At 43.7% G+C, this 26,868-nt stretch overlaps 1 protein-coding gene and 1 long non-coding RNA gene across 8 annotated transcripts in view; one reads left to right on the top strand and one right to left on the bottom strand.

Moving 5' to 3' along the window:
- The window catches only part of LOC111853062 (receptor-type tyrosine-protein phosphatase delta-like), a 276,305-nt gene that overhangs the window by 102,541 nt on the left and 146,896 nt on the right, over nt 1-26,868 (top strand). For all 7 annotated transcript variants that reach the window (XM_072707602.1, XM_072707597.1, XM_072707596.1 and 4 more), the window contains exon 7: nt 9,805-9,876. The gene's annotated coding sequence lies outside the window, so the exon portion shown is untranslated. The remainder of the gene's footprint in view (nt 1-9,804; nt 9,877-26,868) is intronic.
- LOC111853132 (uncharacterized) lies at nt 1,497-22,702 on the bottom strand. Its single transcript, XR_002840392.2, has 3 exons — nt 22,566-22,702; nt 22,126-22,166; nt 1,497-2,091 (listed from the first exon to the last, which is right to left on the bottom strand). It is a non-coding gene; the product is annotated as an uncharacterized lncRNA (long non-coding RNA).

Genomic DNA, 26,868 nt, shown 5'->3' with positions numbered 1-26,868 from the left:
TGCTGAGGCCTGTGGATGTCGACAGAATCACTGGGCAGAGCAGCCGCCACTCCCCCTCCGCTTCGGAGCGGAATTCGGAAGGGAAAATGTTGCACACCCAGGTGTCGGCTGTACTGTATATTGTCGGGGCTGATTAGTTTCAGGATTTGTCTACCAGTCCTGAGAAGACATTCTATCTCAGACCCATAAACTGAAGGTGCAGTGGCGGACTGTTTTGTCCAATGTTCGTTTTACATACACAGCTATAATTTACACTGGGGTCTGACAGCTCCAGGGATGGGTGTTTGAGTCTCCTTTCTCCTTTCCTGCCCCCCCCGTTTAACGTGGGTTTGCACCCAGAGTCCGAAGACCTGCAGTCAGGCAGACTGGCGGCTCTGAAATGCCCAAAATTTGTAAGTACATGTGTCACTGGAGTGGCTCCTATACAGGGTGTATCTCTGCCTCATGCCCTCAGCTGCCTGGAATCGGTGACCCTGTCCACAGTAAGTGGCTTAAGGATGGATCGATGTATCTCGTAGCCCCAGAATCCCACGCGGCATGAATGTTATGGGAGATGGATGCGAGCGTTATAGTATGGGTGGTATGTTAGCTTAACCCGTGTTTTGGTTTTAGTGCCGTACGGTTGCTTATTGATCCAATCCTTAATTTTGATTGAGATACCCTCTTCCATGCTTTCTTCAATTTCATTATTGCTAAAGCCTGCTTTTCTGATTTGATTAATCTTCTGAATCTGTTAACTAATTACTCCAGCAAGTCTGTTATCTCTTAAGTCCACTACAGCGCCGGATGGATGCTGTGTTGGTGCGGTATAGTATATCACCCGCCACCCGTTAGCCTTCGTCTTCGGTGATACCGAGGATTCCTTGCCGTCGTTTGCAAAGCCGGCTCCGCTGCCTGGCCCAGTGTGATTTATAGTAGTAGTCACATGGAGCCATATTATGAATGTTTCAACTGAATGACTCAATATTGTTTGGAGACTAAGGAGGACAAGACTTCTCTCCAGTAGGACAGTGTGATCGACCTGCTCGCAGTATGCAAAAAATGAATCGCTTAAAAGCATTTTAAAACCCAAGCAGTAAACAGAGCAAACAAATTTTTATATATGCACATACACACACATACACACACACAAGTTTGTAATTATATATTTGTGGGGACTCTCCATTCATTTCTATGAGGAAAACTTTAATCCCAACATGATGACCATAACCCCTACCCAGCCCTAACCTTAACCATAAGTAAGGTTATGTAACAAACGTAATACGGGACTTCTAGAATTTTTAGTTTTTTGATTGTATTCACAGGTCTTTGTGGGGACCTGAAAAAATCCATCATTGTGGGGAACATTTTTATTAGAATTAAGTGATCAGTGGTCGTTGTCAACACACCACAGCACACAGTGCGCAACAACGAAGTGTGACCTCTGCATTTGACCCATATGTGACTTTCGTGACATAGCAGGGAGCAGTGCTTGGGGACGGTACCTTGCTCAGGGTACCTTAGTGGTGACTTGCTGGTGGGGGATTCGAACCTGCAATCTTTCAATTACAAACGCGCTACCCTAACCATCAAGCCACCACTGCCCATTTGTGTGTGTACAGTATATAGATATGTACGTACACCAGCCTGGCAAAGCCTGGTTTATGTATAGGAATAACTTACAATCACCCTGAATATACCGCTTTTTACTCCCTGTTAACTGATGTTTGAAACGAGCAGATTCTCCTTGTCTAACATGTTTTTATGCAGGAATTTTGATACTGATGCGTATGCTGAATTACTGAGGACCTACAGGTATCAGTTACTGCTGCCATACTGTCACATGGCTGTATAACCCCCCAAGTTTTAATGGCAGAATTTTAATGGGGGGGTGGGGGGCAATGATTAATATGAAACAAAGAGGAATATTAGATTAAAAGCATATGAAGGCAAATAGTATCATTTCAGTACATTTCTATTTACACTTTGGCCAGTGAAAGTTATCTGTAATTGCAGTTTGCTGTCCGGATCTTCCAGTGCAGTGGAGATCCTCACTTGTCGACTTACTGTATTCTTGTGCCAGTGCAGATTTTCTCAGCTTTTCAGGAAATCCTGAAAATTAAATACAGTACCGCACAAAAAATATATATATCATCCATTCGTGGTTGAGAGTTAACAGCATTAAACTGCTATTAGATTAAACTGTTTTAAAAGACAAATAACTTTGCCTCCTCAGACAAAAAGTGCTTATTGAGTTTTGAGCGTCTTTGTCTGGATCATAATCACACTTTGTATGACTTATTATATATAAATGTGAAACATCCCCAGTTTCACTGCAGGAATAACGCTTTAGTGCTTGTTAATCGGCAACTAAATTACTGTATGCTTCTACTGTATATTGCTTGTATTTAATAGCTGTAATTTAATATAAAATTATCCTTTTTTACCCCATATACGCTTTTATTGTAGTTAAAAGCAGTAGCTTTGCTATTAGTTAGCTCTGCACGCTGAAGACCAGTTAGCTTCCTTTAGCTGTGCTGTGGTTTGTAGGAGAGGCTTATTGGCAGAACATGAATTATGTCGACATTAAATACAACTTTAAGGCCACATAAAGCATAAAGTTGCGCACAGCTACTCAGCAGAGTGGAGGTCAAGTGTGATTAAAAGCCATAAACCGCCGAGTGTGTTCTCGTGTACGAATGGGGCATCTGGAATACCTGGGACTTCGTTAACGCGTAAACAGACACTTGCAGCATATAATAGTAGCTAATAACTCTGTCAGCTGCCCATATTTTCCATTTGTTACCGTTTGACTGTGTCTGTTATCTGGTATAAAATACCCTGATAAAAATCAGGATCACGCATAGAGCAGCCAAGATCATCCGCCTTCCCATTCCAAATCTGACGAAAACCACAGAGCTGTCATTCGCCTCGCAAGAACCATAACCAATGACTGTAGTCACCCTCTTAACATACAGTTTACTCTGCTGCCATCAGGTCACAGATACAGGACTCTGAAATGGACATGGGCTCGCTATCTATCTATCTATCTATCTATCCATCCATCCATCCTATACAGTTCCTGATAGTCCTTGTTATTCTGTCTGTGGTAAATAATGACCGGTCTTGTTTTGTTTTGTAAGCTGTTTTTTTGATCGCGTTCGTTTTCATTTAGACTGTGTCTTAACAGGATACGGTTTTACAATTGATACGCCACTGGATTCTAGCTGCATTTGCAACGGTACAAACAAAATGCAAATGTCCGCGCTTTAAATCGCCCGCTTCGTCAGGGGATTAACGATGTAAGGCGCTAACGGCTCCTTAGCATGCGTTTGTCGACTATGCAGGCTTGCAGAACGTTCCACTCTGACATCACGGACTGATTCCAAGATGTGTAACATGCGTAAACTTGTAGTACTATAATGTTCCTAAGATGTAGCGTGTGACTGTTTTGCAGTTGTGTGGGAAGCGTTGCGCGCCTGTCAGAGCATTAGCATTTTTGGAATCGTTAGGTCTGGCCTTCAGGCTGTGCCCTCAGCTGGGATCAGGACTGTCAGTTTGGATCTCAGCAGGACACTTTAGGATGTGACAGCCTTGGTATGGGGCTGACGGAAATGCTCCGCGTCCTTAACTTGCACTAGCATATGCAGGCAATAATATTATTTATCATTATAATTTTTAAGCTAATTAAACGTTCCGGTTTTTTACGAGTCATGCTTGAAATTCATTAGGTAAAGCTAAGAATGAACACTCACATCCTTTTAATGGCTTATCTCCTTCACTATAAGTGACATTAATGTCTGCTATAATGCATTTCATTTTCCCTTTCTTCATTTGTGCATTATAAATGTCGAGCACGGAACACGTGGTTTCTGATGAGTCGCCCGCTTCATTCTCTTTCATTTTTTTCTTTTATAGACACATTTTCTAATAGATGTTAGATTGGCCGTCCGCTTAATCATTCAAGAACATACAGTAGCTTGTTCTTATGTTACATTAAAATGTCATTTTAAGACATTTCAGTAGATGCCTTTGCTGCCGTGGATTTCATTTCTGATACTCCAACATCCAGCCTATTTTGCTACTATCTAGAAATGACTTGGAAATCTGTCAAAACTTATTTCTGATGTTAATTATTGCAATTATTATTTAATCTTTTTCAAAATTTTGCACAGGAGAGGAACTTATGTTCTATTCTCAATTATATCACTTTTTCTCTTTTTCACATATTTTATCTGTCCATCCTCTAACAGTTTATTATGGTTAGGATACGCACTGGATGGGTATTGGGTACGCCCTGGACGGGATTAGGTACGCCCTGGGTGGGATTGGGTACGCCCTAGACGGGATTTGGTACGCGCTGGGCGGGACTGGGTACGCGCTGGGCGGGATTGGGTACGCCCTGGGCGGGACTGGGTACGCCCTGAGCGGGACTGGGTACGCGCTGGGCGGGACGGGGTACGCCCTGGGCGGGATTGGGTACGCCCTGGGCGGGACTAGGTACGCCCTGGGCGGGATTGGGTACGCGCTGGGCGGGACTGGGTACGCCCTGGGCGGGACTGGGTACGCGCTGGGCGGGACGGGGTACGCCCTGGGCGGGATTGGGTACGCCCTGGGCGGGACTGGGTACGCGCTGGGCGGGACGGGGTACGCCCTGGGCGGGATTGGGTACGCCCTGGGCGGGATTGGGTACGCCCTGGGCGGGACTGGGTACGCGCTGGGCGGGACTGGGTACGCGCTGGGCGGGATTGGGTACGCCCTGGGCGGGATTGGGTACGCGCTGGGCGGGATGGGGTATGCCCTGGGCGGGATTGGGTACGCGCTGGGCGGGATGGGGTATGCCCTGGACGGGATTGGGTACGCGCTGGGCGGGATGGGGTATGCCCTGGACGGGATGGGGTACGCGCTGGGCGGGATTGGGTACGCGCTGGGCGGGACTGGGTACGCCCTGGGCGGGACTGGGTACGCGCTGGGCGGGACGGGGTACGCCCTGGACGGGATTGGGTACGCGCTGGGCGGGATGGGGTATGCCCTGGACGGGATTGGGTACGCGCTGGGCAGGATTGGGTACGCGCTGGGCGGGATGGGGTATGCCCTGGACGGGATTGGGTACGCGCTGGGCGGGATGGGGTATGCCCTGGACGGGATGGGGTACGCGCTGGGCGGGATGGGGTATGCCCTGGACGGGATTGGGTACGCGCTGGGCGGGATGGGTTATGCCCTGGGCGGGATTGGGTGCGCTCTGGGCGGGATTGGGTGCGCTCTGGGTGGGATGGGGTATGCCCTGGGTGGGACTGGGTACGCCCTGGGCGGGATGGGGTATGCCCTGGACGGGATTGGGTACACCCTGGATATGATTGGGTACGCTCTGGGTGGGATGGGGTACGCCCTGGGCGGGATGGGAAATAGACAGGATGCCAGTCCATTGCAGGCATGCCAGGTAACCTAACAGCAAGTCTTTGGACTGTGGGAGGAAGCCCACACAGCCTGGGGAGAGAGAGCATGCAAACACCAAACACGGTAGGGATGGGGTTTGAACCCCCGGCCCCGGAGGTGTGAGGCAGCAGTGCCGCTCATGCAGCAACCCCCCATTGCCCAATGCCCCCCACAGTGCTTCCCTTCATGGTTATGCTACAGTATGTGAAATGTAATATTCTTCCTCCCAAATTAAAAAGGCCCCCCTGGGCAGTAGCATTTTCATATATCACCATTTTAAAGGCCTATTTAGAAGCCGATAGATTAAGGAACATGCTGTAGCATGAATGTTTTTACACGTTATGGTTCTGTAATCTTATTTCTTTATTATTGTTTATGGAGATTGGAAGGTACACAAGATATACTTTTACTAGTGAAGTGGAGAGTTCCTGAGGGTATATGTTGAAAAAGAACAATCAAACTGAAGTATGCTCTTCTTGATTTCTTGAACTATGACATTTTTGATGTTATTTGGTTGAATCTGTATCTAAACCTTGCTGATCCTATGCAAGGGATTGAGATACCTGGTGGTGCCCCTGGATTTGGGGGCTGAAAGCTACAGTATCTCCCCTAATTACTCAGGGAACGGTCACCATCTCTGTGCTTTTCGGTCATTCTGTAGCCAGTTTGCTTTGGCCCATAGGCCTTAAGTGCCATGTATGCAGTCCTGTTGACAGTATTGTGGAATAAACACCCAAAACCAACATGAAGTCATGTAGCGGAAGCTCTCCTTAAGGGGATTTGCTGCGATTGTAGTTCTGGCCTTGTGCTCCAGTATCTGGATCTGTGCCCTGAGCTCATAACGAGCACATGCTCGTCAGTGGGCCAGTGTAGCGTAACTGTGTTTCCGGAGAAAGCTAACTGTGAGGAATTCACGAGTTTGCCCCGGACCTTCACAAACTCATTAAGGAGGTCTGCCTTTACTTTCTTTACAGCATAGTCTCAGTGTGGTGCCTGGTTTCTCAGCTCTGAATTGGTAGGGTGTGCAAAAGTTCTGTTACAACCTTGCAGTCATTATGTCCTGCTAATATCCAGAAGCATCCACATTCCCTTATTTATCTAAGGTCTTTTCTACACTACCTAAACTCCCACTAAACTTCTATACTCCTGCAAATTCTACCTGATATTGGTGATGTAGATCACTCTGTTCTTCCCTGTTTCCTTATATCTCTATCCATGTTTTATTTCACAAACCCAGTTCCTGGAATAACCTTAATGAATTTTGATCTTTTGATTACTGGTTCAGGTCCGCAAGTGAACGACTTTATTTTTTTTTTAAATACACACTCTAATGAGTCTCCGTGAGTTTTAATATATGCAAAATCTAACCCTTTCTAACGTGCTGATTATAATCATTAATTAAGACATTCATTAGGATGAAAACTACAGGAGTTCCTGAGGTGACACACTGAGAATGAGGCATGTACACTCACTGGCCACTTTATTAGGTACAGTGAGGCAAATATCTAATTGGCCAATCACATGTATGCAGCACGATGCAAAAAATCCTGCAAATACAGGTCATGATCTTCAGTTAATGTTCACATCAACCACCACAATGGGGGAGAAAGGTGATTTAAGTGACCTGGAACGTAGAAAGGCTGTTGGTGCCAGACAGGCCGGTATGAGTATTTCAGAAACTGCTGATCTACTGGGATTTTCACATAAAACCATCTGTAAGGTTTACAGAAAATAGGTCGAAAAAGAAAAAAAAAATCATCCAGTGAGAGGTGGTTCTCTGGGTGAAAATGCCTTGCTGATGCCAGAGGTCAGAGAAGAATGGCCAGACTAGTTCAAGCTGATATATAGGCAGCAGCAACTCAAATACCCACTCATTACAACCAGGGTATGCTGGAGAGCCTCTCTGATCACACAGCACGCTGAACCTCGAAGCAGATGGGCTCCAGCAACAGAACTCCACACCGGGAGCCACTCTTGCAAGCTAAAAACAGGAAACCGAGGCTACAGTAGGTACAGGCTAACCCAAATTGGACAATGGAAGACTGGAAAAATGTTGCCTGGTCAGACGTCTCTCAATTTCTGCTGCGACGTTCAGATGGTGGGGTCAGGACTTGGCGCAAACAACATGAACGCGTGTATCCATCCTGCCTTATGGGAGAGCTGCTGGTGGAGTAATGCAGTGGGGGGATATTTTCTTGGCACATTTTGGCCCATTGACCATCACTTAAATCATCGTTTCCCAACCCAGTCCTCGGAGCTCCCAGCCAATCAGATACACCGAATGCCTGGTACAGGTGCGCTGGGAGCTGAGTACTGGGAATAGCTGAGTATTGTTGCTCATCATATCTGTCCCTTTATGACCACAGTGTACCCAGCAGGATCACACGCCATGTCACAAAGTTCATATCATCTCAGGCTGGTTTCTTGAACGTGACAATGAGTTCGCTGCACTCAAATGGCCTCCACAGTCAGCAGATCTCAATCCAATAGAGCGTCTGCGGGATGTGGTGAAATGGGAGATGTGCATCATGAAGATACATAGAGCGTCTACGGGATGTGGTGAAACGGGAGATGTGCATCATGAAGATACATAGAGCGCCTGTGGGATGTGGTGAAATGGGAGATGTGCACCACGACGATACATAGAACGTCTACGGGATGTGGTGAAACGGGAGATGTGCACCACGAAGATACATAGAGCGTCTACGGGATGTGGTGAAACGGGAGATGTGCATCATGAAGATACAGCCGACAAACGACAGCAACTGCATGATGCCATCGTGTCAACATGGAACATAGTCTGCAGAATGTAGATCCACATTGTTGAAACTTATCCATCCATCCATCCAGTATCGTAACCACTTAATCCAAACTGGGGTCGTGGGGGGACCAGATCTAACCCGGGAACAACGGGTGCAGGCAGGAACCAACCCGGGGCGGGTGCCAACACTCCGCCGGTTATCTTATGCCACAAAGAATCATATGCCACAAACAAGGCAGATGGGGGGTTCAACCCAATACTAGCAAGGTGTACAGTATCTAATTAAGTGGCCAGTGGGTGTATATTATTATGTAATGAAATATATTGTGTGGATGTATAGGAATATGTTTGTAAGCATCTAATCTGACGACTGTATTAAGTGTGTTAATTAGCATAATTCCTAGAGAAGGCTGCGATTTATCTGTGAACGAGGAATCTCCATTTGAAGGCATGCTGTAGTAAGCACTGGATTAGATAAAACTATTCTTTAACTATAATAGTTTTAGACACCCATTGGGCATCAACACATATGGTGGAATTATTATTTTAATTACCTGAGATACTTTATCTTCGTATTTAAGATACAGAAAGTCTGTAAAAAAAATGTCTCCAGTTCAAATGCACTCAACAAGACTAATGTACCTTTTAAGGGCCAAATTAATCGCAGACAAGGACTGATGTTCTGGGTGTCATATGGGATGGTGCTTCTCTGTTGGTTATGCTGATGATGCTGTAAGTGATATTACTGGGAAAGAAAATTTGCTGAGCTTTCGAAAGACAATAATAAGACTTACTATGATGTTGGTCCCTTGTGTATACTGCCTTTCTGGCTTCATTTATGGGGAAATCAGCGTAAGGAGTTGGTCCTTGAGAAATCCTTAGTCATTTGTATTAATCTGAATTGTTTTTTGAAAGTCATTTCCTTCATGTCAAGAAAGTCACCGTTCACATTTGGACAGCAGCTATGAAAGTTTAATTAAAACATTCACATAAAACGTAAATCTCAGCTAGATGATGTCGGAACAACAGCGATGAGTCTGATCTGGATGGTCCTATCAGTCTACCCCCCCATCTAATCCTGACTCCTCCCACACCCCCCCACCCTCTACAATCTCTAGCCGCCTTACACACTTCTCCTCAGCCCAAGTGCATGTGACTTGTCACAATGTAATCAGGTTGACCATATCTGCATCTGTGGGTCTTCTTCATTTTGTGCTGCTTTGGTCTTTGTACGATTTGCCTCAAACATTGGTCAGTTCCGGATCCTTGCCCATGTAATGTACCTTCAAAGATTGAATAACATCCGTTAAAGAGTTTTTGAGGTATCGAATTAACAAGATAAGTGTTTGTTGTGATAGCGTGGCCACAGACTGGTCCCAAATCCAATGTATTCCCCATCCGGGAAATACAAATATAAAATATAATGTTTTTATGAAATATCTTGGTCTTCCTTTCAGGGAATATCCTGCAAAAGTTTAATGCTTCAGACTGGATTTCGTTGGCATTGTACTTGTACTCTGCATGATGACAATAAATTGAATGTAATGTAATCGAATGTAATCAAACACTTGCTATGTTTTCTTTAGAGATCATCATATTTTTAAGCATGCCTGACTAATTGAATGCAGGTCTCTCTGCAGTCTCTTGCAGGTCTCAGGACAGGGAGCATTCCACCTCTAACGTCCACGTCTTCTGCCTGAGTAAGATCACTGATTTATTCATTCGTTTAACCTTTCGCTTGGAATGAGAACAGTATGCATTAATTTCAGAATTATATATATATGTGTGTGTTTGTGTGTGTGTGTGTATATATATAAATATATATATATAAATATATATATATACACATTTGCTGTGTGTGTGTGATATGTGTGTATGTATGTTTATCTTTATATATGTTTATCAATAAATAGACATTTATAAGCATGTTGCAAGTACATGATTGATTATTAGATCTTCTCTACATGCTTGTTGTGGCTGTAGGAAGATGGACCCTTCAAAGCTGCATTTCTCCCACTGCTTTATTACTTTTGTCTGGCACAAGATTATTACGGAATATGACGGCACATCAAAAGCTGAACCACCACTCACTTTGTTTGCTGACCGTAACTCTGGTATACTTTCATTTCCACCTTGTTTGGAGTATTTACGGTACTGGGGCAACCCCAGATTGCTTAAAATTGATGTGATTACAAAATGCACAAACATGTCCTTGTAGCCAAGCACCCACCATGAGACCTCATCCTCAGTTATATTACGATTACATTTACCCAGCTCTTACTGGGTAGGACACACTTTTGCCTCCAGAACCACATCAAGGGTAGATGACTTCATTGATTCGGAGAAGCTATTCTGCACGCCCCTGTTGGACTGAGCTGATATATTAGCGCTTGTAGGGAAAATCTCAGAATGTCGGAACCACCACGTTCGGCGCAAACAATCACGCCGCATTCAGAGTCGCTTGGATTTGAAATATTAGCCATTCTTAGCGGAACCTGCTTAGCTGAATGATAACTGATCCTCGGCCCGTATCTGCCGTGCTGTATGTATTCAGTTGTAGCCACGCGATTGGCTGTTTGGAAGAGCGGGCTGTGCATGTTAATGAACAGGTCTACATAATAATCGGGCCACTGCTTGTAGAGCATCTCTGCAATCAACTGCAATTTACTGTCTGGAGTGGGACAAAAATGACTTTGCTAATGCGTTGAGGTTTCTGAAAGAAGTCAAGCATCTTCCAAAATACATTAACGCAGCCATCAAGGTCACAGGACAACCGGCACGCTATTCATTTCACTTGATAGTTACATGTGTCCCATGTGTATTTACCACAAATTGCACTGCAAGGCAATCTAACTCATACATATTGCTGCCTAGCAGTGCTCCTTTAGACAACAAAGGTGCCAGTGCAGCTAACAAGCTATTTTGCAATGGATGCATCTGAGCGAATCGTGTATCAACGACAAACTGGGGCTTTTTGCATTGGCTTCGCTTGTTATCTCTACAGTCGGTCTCCTATGACCAGCAGCATTGTATCGCACGGATGGCGCAACTGCTGCGGGTAAATTCTTCCACGGATCTAGAACTGTCGGTCCGTTTAGCAAAAGATGTGCTCACATGACTGGGATGTTGGGCTTTTTCGACGAGCGCGTTGATTTTGATTCCGTTAAAGACAGCTGAGATTCTCCTAAGCCTTGGATCCCTCACAATTTGAAACAAACGATTTGGTAGGATGTCAAAGACTAGTCTGATAAGACGACTACTCCTAGCTGTATTTATCCTCTGTGTTTTCTGTGTTTTGTGTGACAGATTGCACTTCCTCGTTGCTGGCACATTTTGGATTACAATCTTTCTTCTGAGGTAGTCAGTCCAGGCAGTACACACATGAAGGTACTGCTGTTGATGTACTGTTACCCAGCCTACACAATTTTCCTTAAAGAATCCCAGGCTGTAGGCAGGGGCGCTGCTAAGGATTTTGGGCCCCATGAAAAGAATCTTGACAGGGCCCCCAACACAGCTGAGACTTTTTTCTCTGGGCCCCCTCTCAGTCATGGGCCCCGAGAATCGTCATCGTTTACCCCCCCTTTACAGCGCCCCAAGCTGTAGGCACACTTATTTGACAGGTGAAGCTTGGCTCTGTGGGGCAGAATTAGAATGTGTGCAACGTATAATACTCCAAAAAATCAAAACTGACTACTCAAAGTTGAAATGTAAATTCACTGAGCTCTCATCGAGTTCACAGAGAGTCCCCACTAGGGTATCATTAATTCGAATAATCAGCTAATGACTGATAAACATTTAAAGTGGAATTTAGATTTTTTTTTCTGCAGCTTTTTCTTTTTTTTTTTTTGACGTAAACTTGCATTCGAAAGGACGCCGTGCAAAGGTTGACACCAATATTATGATGTGTCAAATCATGGGTGGAATTTAATCAATGTCCCCATCAAGGCTAATGTAATAAGCACTCAGCGGGGGTAAAATTAGCATAGCCAGAGGGTCTCCGAGGAACCCTGTCATACAGTATTTGCGTATGCATAGTTTACAATGAATTGCATATACATTCGACCTCAATCAAAATAAATAAATAAATGACAGGGAACAGAAAATATAGTGCAACTTGTGGGGGTTTTCACCTAAGAAGCCAGGCTTTTGTTTAATGTATGATTTTTAACTGTGGTACCTTTGCACCCTGTAGATCAGTCATTTTCAGCAAGGTTAGCTGATGACCTGAGGGGGCGTGCGGTCCCAGTATACATGTAATCCAAAAGGTGGATTTACCACAGTGGGCTGTCGAATTGAACCAATAAATCAGGCAGCATGGCGCAAATAATTCTGTATAGATGAGTGAACTCAAATAACTAATGTAACAATCTTAATACACTGAGACCCTGCGTTTTGTGGGTCTGCGCAATAAGCACTGCAGCCCGTAAGTTCTACGGCGAGTCCGATATTAAAGGTCTTTCTTTAAAAGAAAAATGGTAGTAAATCATATAAAAATTGAATGCAGAAGCTCATCATTTCTCATTATTTCACACATACGCAATAACCGGCGTATTAGCAGTGAACTTGCAGCTCTGCAGACAGTCTTATTATCCTTTCTGGCGGACTTAGGCTAACCTGTAACTACTCCAATGATTCTCCCAAATGGCAGGACTATTTAAAACTCGGGCATGACTTTGATGTGTTTTGACAGGCCGTCTGAAGTTTTACCCTTCGTCTGCGGTGAGGTGGCAACGAATAAAAGATCACAGGAGGCTTTTTCCGAAAAATTACACTTATCTTTGTTCCACCAGAAGATTTTTTAGGTCACTTACTGCCATGTTCCCATTTATTAAAATACTATAATTACCATATGAGTTAAATCATCCGTGATAATTATGAAGTCTGTGATGTCTTCTTCAACAGCTCATATAAAGGGATTATCGTGCATTGGGTCCACACCACAACCCTGGCAGAAGTGATTTCTTCACATCCTCTTATAAAAGTGTCAAAAAGTAAAATATCACTTTTTACTTTGCTTTCTGTGCCTCGTCAAGCGTATTTGAAAGGATATCTAACCATTCCGGTTTTATATTTCTTAAGAAGAAGATTCCTAATGTTATATTGACAAGATAATAGAAACAATGCAATCCATGCAATTATGTGAAAATTAATTAAAGAAAAAATCTGGTAAGGGGAAAATTCACATTGATAGCTATAAGCTGTGTGTGTGTGTGTGTGTGGGGGGGGGGGGGCGGTATGGTTGCATAGATCACATTTGAGGACCAAATTGTCCCCAAAGTGTAGTAAAACCTGAAATTTCCCTACTTTTGGGGACATGTTTTGAGGTCCACATTTGGATAACCTCAGTTTTATAAAAATCTGAGTAAAAATGCCAAAAGTCTTGTATTTGAGTTGGTTACTTATGGTTAAGGTTAGGGGCTGGGTAGGGGTTAAGGGTGTCGTGATGGGGATTATGGTTTTTCCCATAGAAATGAATGGACGGTCCCCATTTAGATAGGAAGACCAACTTATGTGTGTGTGTGTGTGTGATATAAACAGAACACGTCAATAAATAAAGAACAGAAATGTACAAACAATCATTCCTGAGTACCTCCCCTACACATCTAAAGCGGACGGGTTTTATTGGCTCAATCTGCAACCAGATGTCAAATTGTCTGAGTGCAACATCGTTTAATTGGAAGCTTTGTAATTACTTAATTAAAAAGAAGAAATGTAAGCAGTTTAGGTAATGAAGAATTAAATCCGGGCAGAACAATAATTCGTTACATTTAAAGTGCTGGGGCTCTTCTAAATGTGTTCAATTTGAATTAAATTTTTAATTACTGAAGTAATTTCCAAAGGAGGCTTCTGTCTTCTGTTACAAATTAAACCTGCTCAATGTGCTTTATATTACTGATCAGATGAAGTCAAAAACAGCAATAGTTAGTTGTCTTAAAATTAATTTTCTACAAATGTGTAAGTGAATTTTGACGACAGTAATGTAGTAAAGGGCATATTTTGCTTTCCCCGATTCTGTGCATAGTCTCTTTCCGTGATTGTCTGCTTGGATTCTCATGCTCCATAAAGAACGCGAAGTGGAAAATCTCTGAAATTGTCCTTACATTGATTTGCCAGTTATCAGATTCACTTCCAGATTTCAGTAAATTTTGTGATCAAATTGTAAGACTCATTTTCGGGCTTATGAAAAGAAAAAGAATGTTATATAGTTAGCATTATATAGATGTTTTAATCATATAAACAAATTCTAAAAAAAAAAAATGTTCAGGGGCATTTAACTAAAATTAATAGCAGAAACATAAGAAAAAATGAAAACAATCAAATATGTTGACGTCGTTATACATTAATTACCGTGATAAAATTCTTCTGGATTCTACACACTGTGTTTCGTCTTAATATTATAGAACAGATGAAATATTACCTGAAAATGTACCTTTAAGTCATTACAAAGTAGTTGACCTCTGTGTGGCTTAAAAGTTGTTGGATATATTCAATTAAATAACTGTTATTACGTGAACTTCAGAGAAAAGAAAAAGTAATATATACCCTGAGTAACTGACATGATGCAGGAAAGAGAACCAGCCCTTCTGGGAGGGGCCAGCTGCTCCCTGTCCACCGTAGGAATTCCACTCATCAGAGGTTTACTTACACAAAAATATTATGAGGGCAGAACAGCTAGATGTCTTGGTCCCGCCTCCTCTAGTTACTTGGACCCACCTCCTCTACAATCTGATTGGTTATCTCTCTGAGCCAATCATTTTCCATGCTGCCCTCAGAACATCTTTGCGCAAGTTAAACTTCCCCGAGCAGTAGTTCCCACTTGAAGTAGACACATAGTCTGCCCCACAAGTCCGACTGTGGACTGAGCTGTAAGCCTTAGCTATTTGTTTGTGCTACAACTATCGACCAAAACAGTTATGAGCAGAACGCCAGATGGCCCTTTGCAGTAAGGAATGGACAAAATGAGAATCTGGAAACCATAATGGGTGCAAATGTGGCGGTTTGTCAGGCCATGATTGGTTTTAACCCACTACCCAAAGTTTACATTATTGGCTCCTATTGGGCTAAACTAGGCAGCGATTGATTGTGCAATAAAAATACCGCCCACCTTGGGCTTCAAAGCCTCATTTCTCCCACCCCCACAGTAAAATAATGTACTTATTTGGGCTTAATGATTATTTATGCTGGAGGTCTCTTCAAAGCAATGCCGACAATTAAAGATTCCCCGGCATATAAAATCGGTAGCCTTCCCCTTGATTGATATACAATTCTTTTAATGTATATCAAACATTTTTGCAAAAAGAAGAGACAGGTCCCCCCCCTCCCCCCCCACCAATGCCCTGATCCTTATGATGAAGGACTTTGACCTGTAGTCAGCCTTATCTTAATATCTGGAATCTGAAAGAGGCTCCCCATAAGCAAAGCTCATTAAAGATGTGGCAGAATCCTCCGTTAACAAGGGCCGTGTTCCCCACCCCCAGACCTTGTGTGATGGTAGAGCGTCGGGGGTCCGCCAATGCAGACAGAGAACAGTAAGAGGGATGAGCCCCTAATCCCCGATCACCTGCCAGAAGTGCTCCTGCCCAACTGGGTCCAGATACAGGGGTCAGCCCTGAACAAGGTCCACTTTTTAATCAGGGGTACTTTGTGCAGGCAAATGAATCTCGCACCACGAGGCTCTGAGCGTGAAAGTCCACGTTCAACAGCGTAGGAGCCTCAGAAGTATCCCACACGCCTTCACGAAGCTGAAACCTGCTTTAATCCCAGTGGTCGGTTCTCTGTTCTTGGTGATTATAGGGGGGAAAAAAAATTGGAAACCAAACCCACACAATCACAATGTGTGTAATACTTGAGGCTGATGATTCCATTATATTAAGAAAAAAAAACAAACCCTTTGTTCTCAGAGATGATAGGGATGCCGTAGTTTATCTGTAATTGATAGGCATATCCCTGTATATCACCCCAGAAACGTTTACATTAGTCATCTGCTTAGTCTGCTGAGAATCTCCTCATCGACGCAGGATTTCGTACACGCTGGGCATGGCTTTGGAAGGTGTGAATGGGAGAGGGAAATATGTTCAGCGGGATCGAGGAAGAGACGCGTGCGTGTCCTAGCCTGCTGAGGCCGGGGCTACGTCTCAGCAGTATCTTGTTTCTATTTTCTGTCCCAGAGTCTCTAGCGTCGGCGGTAAACGAAGTCAGTCCTGGGTCTGTCAGGAGAAGGGCAGGTAGCTGCACGTTACGCCGGTGTCGCTGATCACCTGCAGCGAGCACGCCGGTCTGGGCCATCACCGCGCCACCGTGTTTCCGGTCTGACGGAGCCGCAGGATGGGCTAACGGCCACGCTAGCCCAGAATCTAGATGGAGATTTAGCAGCTGGTGACCCGTGTCCACGCCATCAGCATATCGGACGCATGTGCTGATTGGCTACGCTTACTGGCTCCAGTCGGGGTCTCGTTTGGGGTACCCCTGGGGGGTCATATTATAATCGGTGTGGATAGCATAGAATGCTTATTGATAGTGCGGTTGGCTCGCTGTCATGTTTAGGAAACCTGACATCTTGGTGAGCCAAGCAATGTTCAATGAACGCTTGACGCATCTTTCCCTGTGGCTGGTAAGAGTCAACAGTTCATTTGGACTGAACCCAGGGAGAAACAAAAGAGAGAGAGACCATATAAAGTTCTCAAAGAGCGGTGACTGACTGTAAGTTTAGTCATCGTTTCGCGGAAAAAAGTGAAAAGTGTGCCCGACTGCGGTTGGTAGACGTAGAGTTCGTATGTATGATATATGTTGTCGGTAATAAGGAATAGCTGGAGACTTAATATTCTCTTGTGAGGTTCAGAGGCGACGGCAGTGCCAGGAGGTGCCCGTACTTGTCTGTTCATCTCGGCTTTCTGACTATCACTGTTCAGGTGACGGACGTTTGGCGAGTATTTACCGAAAAGGCATATGCGCGGCATGGCGTAACGTAATGTCGCCATCCCGTAAGTAAGAGTGACGCCGCAGTAATAGTCCCCAGCCTAATCTCTCCCCTTCGGATTTTCAGATTAGGGTCCCGGTTCTTTATGGGCCTTGCGACTTATCAGAAGCCGATCTGTCAAGTCTATCTAACACGTGTCATGCTGAAACAGAGTGAACCCTACACTGAGCCGAGGAGCTGGATAAACGGATGCTGAATAGACTGGGAAAGAGGGGATCTGCTCTTTTACACCGCAACACATATAATCTGTTTCGGGAAATTAATCTTAGTGAGAGCCCTGCTGCCAGCCTGCTCTATACAGAGGCCCCCTTTCGGTGCATTTAAATAACACCATTATTTAAAATTCATTTTAAAGAATTTATACTTTCACTTGTTTGGGGAAAAAAAATCTTTTGGTTCGATGTTGACTGCATTTCATTGACGTACCTGCATGGCGATGACGTTTAATCCAATCTTATCCATTATATATGCGTGGTATGTAAACAACGTCGGTGTCACGTTATAATTGCTAACCCATGCTCACTTTTGTCACGCAGAATTTGGGCAGCTTTTGCTCATAATAAACGTTAAACCTCCGAACCGACACGTTCGCAGGGAATGCAGAGAATTCCAGCATGCCCTTTGGGGTGCAGTCATTCACAAGCAGCGTTTCCGATCAATAGGCCTTGATTTAAGAGCAGGATTAGGGTTGGCAGCTGCTGCTGGGCGGGGAGTGGCATAAGCCACACCCCCTGGGCTGTGAGCCCCGCCCCCAGCTCTGGGTACATGGAATTTGCTTCTTTTTTTTTTGTCCATTCTTCCTGTGTTCACGTGCGACGGCTGCTGCTATTCCTGCCGATCATGAACATGTAGTTCGGTGAATCAGTGATGCTTATGGACTGTGTGTGTGTGGGGGGGGGGGGCCTTTATTTTACAGCAGGATTAGAGGCCATTTTCACTGAACCAGCCGTATATTAGTGATGCTGAGAGCAGGAGTTTATGCACTATGCAACGCCCCTCTTCTATCAGAATATTTATACTATACACCACATGCACAACTAGTTCACCAGACAGGTACTGAGAGGCCAGTGGGGCCTCATGAGCTCCTTGTATTTTATTGGTTAATGGACAGCGGACCTTAGTGGGAGGGGGGCATTATTTTTCGGCAGTAGGGGGCATATTCACTGAACCAGCCATATATTAGTGATGTGTGACTACAGAGCACTTATTTACTCAGTCATATACCGTACGTCTACGTCCAAGATGACCATGCAGACGCACAATCGAATTAACCCTTCTGACCTGACACCTGGGTACGGAATATAAATCGACCGGCCAGTTTTCCGCAGCCTGCTCGCCTTCTGATGCACTTTTTCCTCACGGTGTGCGTTGAGATTTGGCTAATGCTGCCTGTGATGTAACATTAAATATACCGTCTAAAAATACAGTTGATTGGTTGATATGAAATCGCAGTGAGTAATCAGTATCATTTGTCTTGCATAAACATCAGTTTTTTTGTTTTGTTTTTTTTTTTCCTTCTAATGGATATAATTATATCTAATTATTAATAAGTTTTTAATTATTTGCATTAAATTATTTGTAGGTGATTTTTTTCCCTGATTGTTGATCACTGCATGCTTAATGTTTCTCCTAAAGTTACAGTGCCTGGGTCCAGACCCCCTTGGTTCTAAGGAGCAGAGATGTGGTTTGATAGCATTGGTACCCCTGCCTGTGCCCTGTGACGGCCTGGCAGCCCATCCAGAGTGCCCAGAGCACCAGGCTCACAAAGCTCACCGTATGCCGTTATGGCGAACTGATGGTTGGTATCGATACAGCACATCTAACGCATTTCCATTGAAAGCCTCAAAGCACATGTTGTTTGTGGAAAATCACTAAAAGTGTTTCGACTTTGACTCACAGAAATGATTTTGAGATAGAGAAATAGCCTTCAATCGCCGCTGGTCTCTCGGTCCCCAAGAAGTAATGCATTCTGTCATCAGATTTATATCTCTACTCATTACCGTTCTTCTGTGGCTGGGTATTGATATCCCCTACTTGAGCTCTGAGATGTTGTCTGTAATCAGAGATCTATGTACATGAACAGAACACCCAGGCTTATCGGAGAACTTATCAGGAACATCTTGGACTACCAAAGGTTGAATTTTTATTTTTGTAGAAAGCATGTTTTGAGGTTGTTTTTGCGAGGTGGCAAATGCTTTGGCTTATGTACCCTTTGTGAATAATCATTTAATTTTGATCATTTGCAAATCAGTCCTAATGGAATAGTTCCGCTGACACATATTATCCTTTAAGAACCTCAAGTGAAGCAGCTACTGGAACATATCTGTTTCTGGACGATTAAATCACTAATTGGTATTGTTAATACAACTGGAATAAAAATATAGAAAATGAAATTGGCAATGGGAAAGGATCTGTGGTCTTACGGCGACAAAGCTTACAGTTAGAGGGAAATCTAGTTAATTACAAAATGCCGGCCCGACTCCAAATGGCTTTACAAGCGACTTCACAATCGCGGACAAATTGTTGGAATAAAATCACAAGAGTTTTGCTTGAGTTGTGGCGCACTTCTGTCATCTCGATCGTTTGGCGTTAGGTGGTCAGGATCGCTGTCTTAAATCAGTCTATGTCTCGTCTTGGCGTTCTAATAAAATCAACCATGTTTAATATTATCATAGTATTTTGGCTGATGCAAATAGTGATGCAGACATAGTCAATAACCGATTGGTGAACTCTCTCCAGCACCAGTGACGCTGTGAGATCCCTAGTCTATGCAAAACCATAGTCTCTGACTAAAAAACAACTCTGTAACACACTGTCTTCAGATGTGAGAGGTTGTGAGACTTTAGTCTTTTCAGAGTCTTCTAGTGTATGGTTAGCGTTAGACGTTCAGATGATCGCCTGGGTGAACATTGTTTAACTCGCAGTGTTGTACTTCAGAAACGGCCCCCACCAGAAGCGGAGTGGGAAGACCGTACCCCAGGGCGTACTCCCCCTGGTCCGTTCAGGCTGCAGTGCTGCACTCCACTGAACTGATAAATGTGGAAAGCACAATCGACACATCTCCCCCCCCCCACTGTCAGAGCTCTGAGGTTATCAGTTTCTTAGTGGGAGGTGCATATCCTGCATGCACCAGGGTGAGCAGTCTTGCATTAATCACATGTATCAGCAAGCTCCCAGTTTTCGACAGCTTATTTCGCTACAGCAGTAATTAGTATTAAAATGTACAATAGGAAATATTGTCAAACTGTTGCAATATTCCCAGTTGTTTTTTCCCAATCCTAAAATTTCTTATATATAAAATTTTTCTTTTTTTTGTTTTCCTAATTGCAAAAAACTTTACGGACATCATGTATGAATCTGTGTTGTTCAACATATACTAATTGGACATAAACATAAGATATGGATTGTTAAACCGTAAGGAGGACGCGGATATTATTTATGTGTTTTAATATAATTGTTGTCATACAGTGACATGGTCTCTTTTAGGTACACCTAGCTAGCACCACTTATAGCCAACTTCTCCTTACTGGTGTCTAAGTTCCATTCTCTTGCATTCTCTTGGTCTTGTGGCCTTGAGTCTGACCATCCTGCTCTGGCCTCTCTCGTTAACAAGTAGTGCGTGTAAATTCCAGAAGGGTGACTGTTCCCGAGATGCTGGAATCACCGTGTCTGGCACCAATAATCACACCGCGTTTAAAGTCACTTAGATCACACATCCTAGCTGCTCCAGTGCTCAGTCACACAGGAAGTGAACCTTTTGACCCCGTCTGTGTGATTCTACATGTATTCCGCGGCAGCCACGTGATTGGCTGTTTGGAGCAGCAGGCTGTAACAAGCCGGTATACCTTATAAACTGACTGCTGAATTCACATTTTATTTTGCGAAGTTTTTGCTTTTTTTGGTCACGTGTCTTAAGTTTGAGCACCCGGGCGCTCAGATGTGCGGAACCCGATGCACTTTACGCCTCCTAGAGAAAACATGCGGCGAGAGACAACCGGGCTTTTCATAGATAAGGCAGGTGCAGGAACTCTTAAGTTTCCCGAAAGGTTTTTAACATTTCGCGCGAGTTTAGCGTGTTCGCTTTATGCTTCCAGGATGCTGCTCGGGTCGCGTAATGAGAAAAGCTCCTATAAAGGGAAGCACTCCTGCATGAGAAATCATGGGAATAAAAAGGGAAAATATTACCCTGCAGAGCTGATGATAAGCTCGCTTTTCCCCAACAAGGTTTTCCCCCGCTTCCATTCAACAGCTGTACAAAAACGCATTCATGCGTCTGTGAAAGAAATTTAGATTCATTGCTCGTAATAAGTAACTGTAATTGAGCGGGGAAAAATATATGGTGTTATGAGAAACGCTGTATTTGAAAGAATTATGAATTGTGCAGGTGCCATTTCATCTTCAGTGCCTAATAACGGGCGAGGCGTAGCAGAGCGTGCGGGAGGGGGGGGGGGGCAGGCTTCAAAGGGGGCTTTGCAACCACGTCCCGCTGGAAGGAGGCGGGAGCCAATCGGGGCCTCTGACCTGCACGTTTTGCCGTCAGAGTAATCCAGTTAAAATGACACTATGCTCTTTAATCACCCGCCTGACCTTTCTGCCCCCGGACGAATTCGTGAAATGGGCAGTTTGCCGACTCCCGATGCGTTTAGAGTGTCTGAAGTGCGGTGAGATCGTGACTTACTAATGGCGCTCAAAGGAGCAGCGCTTCAGGAAATATTTATCTCCCCTTCATGCCTACGTGTGCACACTTAATGCGCGTCTGCGCGTGGCCTTTGAACGGGCATGTTTGTGTCGGCTGAAGCATTTTTATTTTGGCTAGCCGAACGTTTAATAGGCGCTTCGATCACACGACGGATCTGTCTTTAATGGTTTAACCGTATTGTGGTTAAGTGCGATCGAACTTGATGCATGTATGTCTGCGTCCCTATATCTCTACAGCATTTACTGCAGAAAAAGTCAGAAAGCAGTCTCTTACCTGGGGATAGACTTTTGGAGACGCTCGTTCTGCCAGACAGTCTGCAACAAATGGATCACCGCAATAAATGTATATCAATAAATACATGTAAATTGATTCATATCGCTTTGTTTTTCTTTTGTTTTGTCTGTTTATTAAATGTGACTTTAAAGTATTTTACAAAAAATTGTAAGAAAAATGGAATCTAATTCTGTACAACTAATGCTAATGCGTATTTCATATATTTCATTCAAACAAATCTAAATCTTTTTTTAGACTGTTTGACAGTCTCAGATTTAAAATTCATGGATGTATATTATGATTGACGTGTGATACCCCACACCGTAAAGCACTATGCTGTATCAAGTACAGGCAGATTTACACAGTAATGTTAGTGATGTTAAGATCTCATATCATTCGTATTTCGGACAGCTGTACTAGGCACATGTGTTCACACGCACCACGTCGCCGTCGTTCCCCGTGATACCCCGTCTCGCCGTGTCGGATGCTGAAGTGGGGGCCGTAGCAGGCCGGTCGTCGTGCTGAGCGATGGAGACGGCTTGTCTCTTCTCGTTCCTGCCTGCCACGTTTCTGTCGCGATCCCTGTCAACCCTCTCCAGCGATCACGTGTCAGTGTGACTCGTGCTAATCTGGCTCTCTGACTCATTCTCCAGGTTACTTCCAGTAACATTTTCTGAGTGTGTAAAGTAATACCTGGTTGTACTGCATACTGTGTACTTAGCATTTAGCCAGTTACATAAGTACGGTAACCCATTATTTATGTGTGTATTTTGCTATTTACTCGTAGTTTGCAGGTTTCTGAAATTAAGTATACGCAAAGACAGTAACAGGCATTGTGAGAAGCTGACAGAATTATTTTTGACAGCTATATTACCCAGCATGAATAGATTTATTCTGAGCAAAGAAAAATGGAAAAGACCCCCAGGGCGGCAGCGTAATGCAAGAACACGATCTGAAAAAAGGGGGGACGGGGGGGGTAGCCATATATCAGCTGTCACAGCGGTTTGAACTTAGCAGCTGAATTGACAACTCAAAATGCCAGCGTATTTTCCTGCTTTATAGGAATCAAAGGTTTATTTTTCTGTGCCTATGCTGCGGTAAGGATAATACTTTTACTGTGCATGCGAAGCTCTCTGTGCGTGTATATATGGAAAGTCAGGGGTAATGCAAGAAACATGCTGTTGTTTACTGTACTTCAGTACTTTCTCCCCAGTGGAGCAACAATTTATATATTTTATAAGCAGTGATTTGAATCCAGTGAATGAAAGCCTAGCTGTTTTTGTAGCGATGACAGATTGTCACTGAGTCGAATCCTTCTGTTCTGTAAGCAGAGATTTTTCTTTTTTTGTCTGTTTAGTGATTTAGTAAAACTTGAATTTGGTGCGGCTGGTGGAAGCTCTGGATTGCTTGATGTGTGGTGTTCTAGGAGCCTAAATCATCTTTCAGCTTTGTGGGATAAATCAATTGAGAGTATAGTAGTTTTGTGTTGTGTCTCTCGACCTACTTCAAGACAAGGTTTGTGGGTCTTCCTGGAGGAGATCGCGGGATGTGTGTAGCCCAGTCCGGTCTTTGGGGAGCTGAGAGGGAGCAAATATGTGGACTGTCTGACAGGGAACTGGGAGGGAGCAAAAATGTGGACTGTCTGGCAGGGAGCTGGGAGGGAGCAAAAATGTGGACTGTCTGACAGGGAGCTGGGAGGGAGCAAAAATGTGGACTGTCTGACAGGGAACTGGGAGGGAGCAAATATGTGGACTGTCTGGCAGGGAGCTGGGAGGGAGCAAAAATGTGGACTGTCTGACAGGGAGCTGGGGGGGAGCAAAAACTTGGACTGTCTGACAGGGAGCTGGGAGGGAGCAAAAATGTGGACTGTGACAGGGAGCTGGGAGGGAGCAAAGGGGAGTTATTACAAGGATAATCCTTCAATTATGCATTAACCTTAGATATTAATGACATTCATTTATCTACTTATTGTTTTGTTTGTAAGCAGTATACATACATGACTTCTGACAGATCATCCATAAATTTTGTTATCATATTATAACAAAACATGCTTTGTTTAATGCTGTTCAGTCAGAGTTGCGGCTTGTCTGTGTCAATTTTGTACAGGTTTATTGCAAAAAGAACTAGTAATTAATTTCCATGGGTTAATTTTCTTGCCAAGTTATAATGCCTCCATCTCAGTACTGAGTACTTCTCCTCTTGAATATTCCCCCTGGACTATGCCTAGATGAAGTTTTAATAAAATTCTAAATTCCTATAGTATAGGTCTGGTTTATGTATTTAATAGGTCTGCTGTATGTATTTAAAAGTATTTTTAGTCTGACAGAAATGTGGCTCGTATTCTTGGCCAATAATATCAAATTGCTTAATGCAGAATATTGCTTTCGATACTTTGCATTTAATGCATGTGGTTCATGCAAGGATACAACCAGTTAGCATGAAAGCTATTTTTCCTAATTTGCACTTTTTCAAAGCGTAGATTATTATGTGGGATCCAACATCGTCTCGGTGACCCTGATCTCCTCCATCCCCATGAAAACACGTCACATGACATTCATTTATAACAGACGGATCCTGTTTAGTTGCTATGTATCTCTTAACTATCGGTAACCATGCAATCCTATAAATCTTTTAAACGAGAGAACATTTTCTCCTTTTCAATCAAAACCCCTCAGGATTTTTTTTTCCTTTACAAATTAAGCTCCAGCGCAATTTAAATACGAAAAACCCCAGAACCAAAATGAGAGGAGAACGTGCCGTCGGTTTTTTGTCTCTCGTTTTGCTTTCGACGCCCGATGTTGCGTCCTCGGCCCCCTGTCCGCTGTGGGCCAGGGTTAGCAGATCGCTCAGCAGGAAAGAGCACAGCTGTGACCTAGCTGGAGCGATCGAGCCACCCCATCATGCAGCGCGAGCCACGTCCAAGGCTGCGGCCCATTTCCAGGGGCCCGGAAATATGTCCTGGCAGAGCCACATGCCCTCACAGACAAAAGAGGGCTTGTTCACTCATGTCCAAACACTGTTCCCTGTTTGTTTATTATGGACAAATATACATTTCAAACACTGTGTTAATTATATCTTTCAGTAATAATTACATCTAATGTTTGGAAATCGCCTGGAAAACATGAAATGTATTTTAAAGGGAAAAAAAAAAATCAGCGTTTCTGAAGGTTAGGGAAAAAATGATTTAATCATTGCTTAGGATTCTATTTCCATCTAATATTATTCATTTTCATAAATGTATTTATGTTTAATTATTATTATTACCTTCTATTACCACACACCTGGCGTCTCCAAGCATCATTTACTGCAGAGATGATTTTTTAAAAAAACAATATAGTTTGAACAAATAGGTCCTGTTACAAAACAAGTGATTATGTATTAGTCTTGCATATCTGGTGAGGAAACCACACTATATTATTTGTGGTGATAATAATTCAAACTGGAAAACAGAAGATCTTTAACAAATGTGTGGAATTTAACACATTAGTAGTTACTTTCCATTAACCGGCTGACAAATAAATACACGGGCATTAGGAAAGACATCATGGACAAACATGGCAGCTGTAGTGACTCCTGCTCTGTGTTGCTTGTATTCATGTTAGTACAATGCTATTTTAAATGCCTGTAGCCCCTGAATTCAAAATAACGCCTTGCAGTTTTGGCCTGTTGGTAATTACTGGATACTGTGGGTCAAACAAGTAGGCCATTTAAGGCCAACAAGGGGTGAAGACATTAAGTGCAGTAATGGAAGGTTTTAATTACTGTAGGCAAATTAGTACAGTCACCTTCAAAGCTGCAGCTGCTTCATTGCGACTTCATTTGATTTTGTTTCATGAATAAGTAAAGTGGGATCCATTAAAATCTATCACGTAGAGGCAATGTTTTCAATAATTGATACAGTTGGCTAAAATTACTTTGATTGCATTATGGGCCATATCTGACACAGCACAGGAAAGTCTTTCTATTATAAGTGGGATGAAGCATCTTCTGTTAAGACCCCTTGTGGAATATGGCCGCTCATCCAGAACCATGTTGCTGCAGTAATCTCTGCTGCCTTGACAGGGACCCAATAACGGCGGCCTTCAGACTGCGGGGAGGCACTGAACCGCGTCACACCTTTGCACGCGACCGCTGCCGTCGAGCGCCGCTAATCTGCCCTCTTTTCAACACCTGCGGTTTTCTTTCCCGCCAGGCTGCTGGTTTGAGGCTAGGTGCACGCTGCCACGTCCCTCCGGGCTAGTTACAAGGGGCGAGGTGAGGCTCGCTGGGTCTCGCTTAACACAACAAAAGACACGCCGGCCTCCATGCCAGAATGTTCTCCCGCCTCACGGGAGGCTCTCCGGCGCGTCCGTGTGCCTCTTATTCTATGGGAAATGTTTTCTTATGTGATTTAGTGCAGGTAGGTGGACGTAAACACAACCAATCAGCTACAACAAATTAGTATCCCTCAGTAAGAGAAATGTTGCTATTGCCAGGAACTACACCCCCAGAATGGTCTTTTGGGCTATTTCACAAAATTGAGCAAATTCAGGCAAACGTAAAAAGCTTCATTGGGATTATCAGTCAAATGATGTCAAATTGTTCTGCAAATATCAGTGTGTAATTTTTCCTCATCAATTCAGTACTTATCAAGATTAAGATATCATTGTCACAAAATATCTTTGCTAAAGATTGTTTTCTGCTTTACTGGATTCCTGTTTCTGCAGTGTGTGTACATATTGTATTATGTTTATTTTTGTGATG

This window comes from Paramormyrops kingsleyae, chromosome 25 (genome assembly GCF_048594095.1).
Source record: "Paramormyrops kingsleyae isolate MSU_618 chromosome 25, PKINGS_0.4, whole genome shotgun sequence".
NCBI classification, from domain to species: Eukaryota; Metazoa; Chordata; class Actinopteri; order Osteoglossiformes; family Mormyridae; genus Paramormyrops; species Paramormyrops kingsleyae.
The sequence above is the reverse complement of the archived record's forward strand: the minus strand, read 5'-3'. Positions and strand labels throughout refer to the sequence as shown.